Source organism: Macrotis lagotis, chromosome 4, assembly GCF_037893015.1.
Source record: "Macrotis lagotis isolate mMagLag1 chromosome 4, bilby.v1.9.chrom.fasta, whole genome shotgun sequence".
Lineage (NCBI taxonomy): Eukaryota > Metazoa > Chordata > Mammalia > Peramelemorphia > Peramelidae > Macrotis > Macrotis lagotis.
This window is the reverse complement of record NC_133661.1, coordinates 177,835,534-177,841,691: the sequence shown is the minus strand read 5'-3', so window position 1 is coordinate 177,841,691 and position 6,158 is coordinate 177,835,534. Positions and strand designations below refer to the sequence as shown.

The 6,158-nt window shown below is 34.4% G+C and overlaps 1 pseudogene; it reads left to right on the top strand.

The window, feature by feature from the left end:
- The first annotated feature begins 2,022 nt into the window (after window positions 1-2,022).
- LOC141520096 (fatty acid-binding protein 5 pseudogene) lies at window positions 2,023-2,434 on the top strand (annotated as a pseudogene).
- Window positions 2,435-6,158: the final 3,724 nt, after the last annotated feature.

Below are 6,158 nucleotides of genomic sequence, written 5' to 3'. Positions count from 1 at the left end.
CCCCCAAGTAATCTGGAAATAGATTTCAGGTGGTTCTATAGGTTCTATGAACTTGGATAAGAAAAATAACAACTTTCTTTTCAGTAACTTTTGACTTTATGTCATTTAAAACATTATTCTGAGAAGGGTGCATTGATTTTACCAGTCTTCCACAGGGATCCATGAGACACAAAAAATTAAGATTTCTTGATGTAGAGCATGAGCTCAGGTTTTGCCACCAGGAATAATTATATAAATATAATGCACTACACAGGGTCACTATCCCATAGAGCAGTGTGGCATGGATTTGATTCCCATTTTTAATTCTCTAAATAATAATTCATTTCTTACTTTAAGATAAACTGAGTGAAGAAGAAATGGAAAAATTGGAACACTAATGCATTGTTGGCGGAGCTGCAAACTGATCCAATCATTCTGGAAAGCAACTCGGAACTCTGCCCAAAGGACTATAAAACTGTACATACCCTTAGATCCAGCAATAGGTCTATATCCCAAAGAGATCATAAAAAAGGGTACCCACAGGTACAAAAATATTTATAGCACCTCTTTCTGTGGTAGCAACAAATTAGAAATTGGGTTTATACCCAACAATTGGAGAATTGCTGAACAAGTTATGGTATATGAATGTAATGGAATACTAGTGAGCTATAAAAATTGAGGAGCAGGGAGATTTCAGAAAAATATGGAAAAAAAGTACAGAACTAATGGAAAGTGAAGTGAGCAGAACCAGGAGAACATTATACTCAGTAACAACAAAATTTTGTGATGATGAGCTATGAATGATTCACTTCTCAGTAACACAAATTGATCCAAGATAGGTATGAAGAACTGATGAAGGAAAATGCTAACCACATCCAAAAAAAGAACTATAGGGTCCAAATGAAGATAAACGTATACAATTTTCCTTGCTACTGGGAACAATTTGTTGCTGCCTGGGCAATTTAAAAAAAGTATGCTATTTTCACTTTTTTTTGTTCTTTTCCTTTCTTGTGGTTTTTCCCCTTTTCCCTATTTCATCTTTCACTAATTGTATGTGTGCATATATCAGATTGCATGCTATCTTGGAAAAGGGGAGGAAAAGGAGGGAAGGAGAAAAATTTGGAACTCAAAATCTTCTAAAAGTAGATGTTGAAAACTATTTCTACATGCAATAGGAAAAAAATGATATTAAGTGTGGGTGTTTGGGGGTGGTAAAGGGAGTTAAACTTGGTCCTTGAAATAATCATGTTTCAGCAATTACTGATTGCAAACATTAATGTCTGGCTCAGCAGAATTACAATTAAAGTCTTCCTTACTACAAGATCAGTACACTATCCAATGTCCAATCTTGTGTTGTTTTCATGAACATTTTTGCAGTCATTTTGTTTTGTAATTCTGGTACTACTTTAGCATCAGAACACAAAATACAGTGTTTCACTGAATTCCTAACATTTACCATTTATGATACCACAATACTATTCCTTCAAATTCATATATCACTATTTATTCAGTCATTTGCTAATTAAGGGGCATCTACTTTGTTTTCAAAAAGTCATACCATATCATATGATCTGGTTTATATAGAAACTTTGTCATTGGTCATTAACCACCTTGGTATATACATCCATGGGTGGGATTATTTTACCTCAACAACACTGAGGTCTTCTAAAATAAATCCCTTAATAGAAAAAATACTTACAATGAAATCAAAGAATCAAGTTCAATCTGAGCTCTGAAACTTCCTAGCCATATTACCCTTTCACAAATCACTTAAATTATTTGTGCCTAAGTTTCCTCATTAGTGAAATAAATTTTATGATACTTGGATTATAATATTTGGACTATCTATCATCTCACAAAATTGTTTTATAAAAATAATGATTCTACCCAAATTAAATTGCTTATTCAGTGCCATACCAAACTACCAAAAAACTACTTAACTGAGCTAGAAAAAATAGTAGGCATGCCTCTCCTCTGCTTCTCAGCACCACCATCTGCTCTCTTCTCAGCGTTTCTTCCCTCCTCTTCTCTCCTGAACTCACCATGGTCCTTCCCCATCAGCTGATGGGCAAATGGCACCTGGTGGAAAGTAAAGGATTTGACAAATACATGAAGGAATTGGGAGTGGGAATGGGCCTGAGGAAAATGGCTGGAGTGGCCAAATCAGATGTTATAATCTCTGAAAGTGAGGGTGTAGTTACCATTAAGACTGAGAGCACCACAAAAAAATAAACAACTGTGTTTTAAAATTGGTGAGAAGTTTGAAGAAAACACAGCTGATGGCAAGAAAACTCAGACTCTTTGTACCCTTGAAAATGATGCATTGATCCAGCACCAGGCATGATGGGATAGGAAAGAAAGTACAATAACAAGGAAACTAGAAGATGGAAAGTTATTGGTGGACTGTGTTATGAAAGGTGTGACTTGCCACAGGGTCTATGAGAAGGTCTAATAAAGAAATTCCATCTTCAAGTGGAATTAGCTATTATGAATGCACTAGCTCAGTTCAGTGAGCAAACTCTCCAACCAAACTTTCTTGTTTTTTCTTCTTCTCTTCCTTTCTGTGGTCTGTTATTTCAGTGGCTGACTACTTGCAAACAGTTTTTTTTCCAAGCATTGATGTAATTAGGATTGTTTTGCTAGTAAATAAAGAATTGTGCAGTTACTAAAAAAAAATAGCAAAATTCATCTGGAGCAACTAAAGGACAAGAATAACAAGGAAAATGATGAAAAAAAAATGTAAAGGAAGGTGGTCTAGCTCTACCAGATCTAAAACTATATTATAAAGCAGCAGTCAACAAAACTGCCTGGTACTGGTTAGGAAATAAGAGTAATGAATCAGTGGATTAGGATAGGTTTAAAAGAAACAGCAGTAAATGGCTACAACAATCCACTGTTTGACAAACCCAAAGACATGAGTCTCTGGAATAAAAACTCACTATTTGACAAAAATTGTTGGGAAAAATGGAAAATAGTATGGCAAAAACTAGGCATAGAACCACATCTCACACCCTATACCAAAATAGGGTCAAAATGGGTACAGGATTTAGACATAAAGAGTAATACCTAGATAAATTAATAGACCAAAAATACTCTATCTATCTGATCCATGGAAAGGGTATAAATTTATGACCATAAAAGAATTAGAGCACATTATAAACTACAAAATAAATGATTTGACTATATTAAATTAAAATGTTTTTGCACTAATAAAATCAATGCTGCCAAAATTAGAAGGAAAGCAGAAAACTGGGAAACAACCTTCACAACTAGGAGTTCTGATAAAGGTCTCATTTCTAAAATATATAGAGAATTGCACCAAATTTATAAGATCACAAGTCATTCCCCAGTTGATAAATGGTCAAAGCATATAAATAGACAATTTTCAAATGAAGAAATTAAAGCTATATATAGTCATATAAAAAATGCTCCAAATCACTATTCATTAGAGAAATGCAAATTAAAACAACAATGAGGTATAATTTCACACCTATAAGATTGGCCAAGATGAGAAAAAGGGAAAATGATCAATGTTGAAGAGGTTGTGGGAGGATTGAGACACTGATGCATTGCTGGTGGAATTGTGATCGGATCCAACCTTTCTGGAGAGTGATATGGAACTATGCCCAAAAAAGCAATAAAACTGTTCATACCCTTTGACCCAGAAATTCCAATTCGAGGTCTATATCTAGAAGAAATTGTAAAAAATGGGAAAGTTTCTACATGTTTCAAAATATTCATAGTAGCTATTTTTGTAGTGGCAAAGAATTGGAAATTGAGGGGATGCCCTTCATTTGAGGAATTGCTAAACAAGTTATGGTACATGAATACTATGGAATACTATTATTCTATAAGAAACCATAAAAGGTCGGACTCTAGAGAAGCTTGGAATGATTTATGGAATCTGATGCTGAGCAAAGGGAATAGAACCAAGAGAACAATGTACACATCAATAACAAAATTATGAGATGAACAACCTTGATGCAAGTAGCTCCTCTCAGTAGTCCAGAGAGCTAGGACAACTGTATTTGACTGGTTATGGACTATATTATCCCTAACCAGAGGAAGAAAAACAAAACAAAAAAAACACACAGAAAAAATAACTTCCAATAATTTTCATCTTTTATGTATCTCTTTCCTTTAATCCTAAATCTTCATGCCAAAAATTACTAATTTGTAAATATGCTTAAAATATGTATGTAAAATGTTAACCTGACTGTTCCCTGCTGAGGGTAAGGGGGTGGAAAGGGAGGGTGGAGGGAAATTTTGTGACTTGGAAATATGCATGTACATATGGATGAAAATAAATAAATTATTTTTAAAAAAACAGTAAAATTGTGAGAAAAGTGCTTTGTAAGTCTTAAATAAATGTAGAACATTATATAAATGATAGAAATTTCAATAAATGAGTGAAATGCTTATTGAATTTTCTTGTTCTCTAATTATTTTATGTCTGTGAGTCTTGCTCATCAATAATACCTTAAGGCCAGGAACTATATTATATATTTATTTCACTTTTATTTGATTTCAGCACTTAGTACAATGCACTGAACATGGCATAGTAGTTATCAATAATTCTTGAACTAAAATAAAAGAGTCTAGATGATTCAGGAGCAAAAAAAGATACCTGACAGCTTTGGTGTTTTCCCTTTATTCTTGATTCTTTAATTAGAAATACTCCATACTATTAAAAAACAAGATCATGCATTGTGTCCTGAACAGATGGTGTCCTAAACAGAGTCAGCAAACTTTGGTTTACTAGTTCTATCATTAATTAGTTTAATGACCTTGAGCAAAGATATTTGCTCTCCCTGGGCCTCAGTTTCCTTATCTACAAATAGATGGATTGTTTCTAGTGATTTCTCTATTTCTTTCAAGCTCTAATTTGGTGTGATTCTATGAAAAGTAACACACTTCAGAGAAGAGAGTCACATTTTATTCATATAATCTTTTATGATACCAGATTTATCTGTGCCAACTTTCAGCAAATCAGTTCTGTTCTCTGGGTCTATTTTCTCAACTATAAAATGGGGATGATGCTTTCCACCTCAGGCTCCATAATCTGATGTAACCAAGACATTGTGGGAGGGAGAGCTGGGATGAATGTCCAGCCTGCTGCAGGGGGAAGATAGAGCTGTCATCTATTTTTTTAAAATAATTAAACCATTAAAGCCTCTGGCAGTTCTAACAAACCCTCTTCCAGGCTTTGCAACTAAATGTAAGTGAGAGATTCCAATACTGCCCAAGTCAGTATCAAGGGGCTTTCATGCCCCATATGTATTTTTATTAAGCAAAGGCTCTTCATTGTATGGATGCTTATTGAAAGTGACTGGGGAATGAAACTTAAGGGCAGATCAATTCTTAGGTCACTGTTTCTTATAGACACGGAATGTAGCTGCTTGAACAAGACACAGGAAATGCCCCAGACCTCCCTGATATTCCATTACTCCATAAATATGAGTTGTAGAACCAATGTTTTGGAAATAAGGACTCATAATGACACTGCTTTCTCCCTAGGAATGCAGCATCCTAGTGGAAATTGGGAGTCAGGAGGCCAGAATTCTAGTCTTAATTCTTGTTCTGCATGTACTTAGACAAGTCTTTTTTAGCTCCCCTGGTCACAATTTACTTATACTTAAAATAAGGGGATTGGACTGAATAGATATTCTTAACTTTTATTTGAAACATGGACTGTCTTCCTTTGGCAACCTGGAAAAGGCTTTGAACCTCTTCCCAGAATATTTTTTCTTAATTCATAATTGAAAGAAATTCTAAATTTCAAGTTACAGGCTAATGAAAATAAAGATGTAAGTTTTTTCTTCATCCAAATTCACAAATCCCCCTTAAAACTACCCATGGATCCTTTGACCATCCTTAGACCCCAAATTAAGAACCCCTGCACTACTTCTTTGAAGTCCCTTCTAGTGCTAAAATTTTATGTATTGGCATTTTCTGATACAAACTCACTTTTTTTTTTCCAAAAGGCCTCTTCATAATGAATTCCATTCAAATCTCATCATTTCCCTCCTTAGATTAGATCACTTTGTTGGTATTTGAGTGTCAAAATTTGGTCCCAGAAAAAAAGACCACTATTAATATGGGTTGTTTATATTCTCCTTTAAAGGCCACTTAAGCCTTAGTTGAATTCAATTCAATGAAAAAATTGACGATTTTTAAGG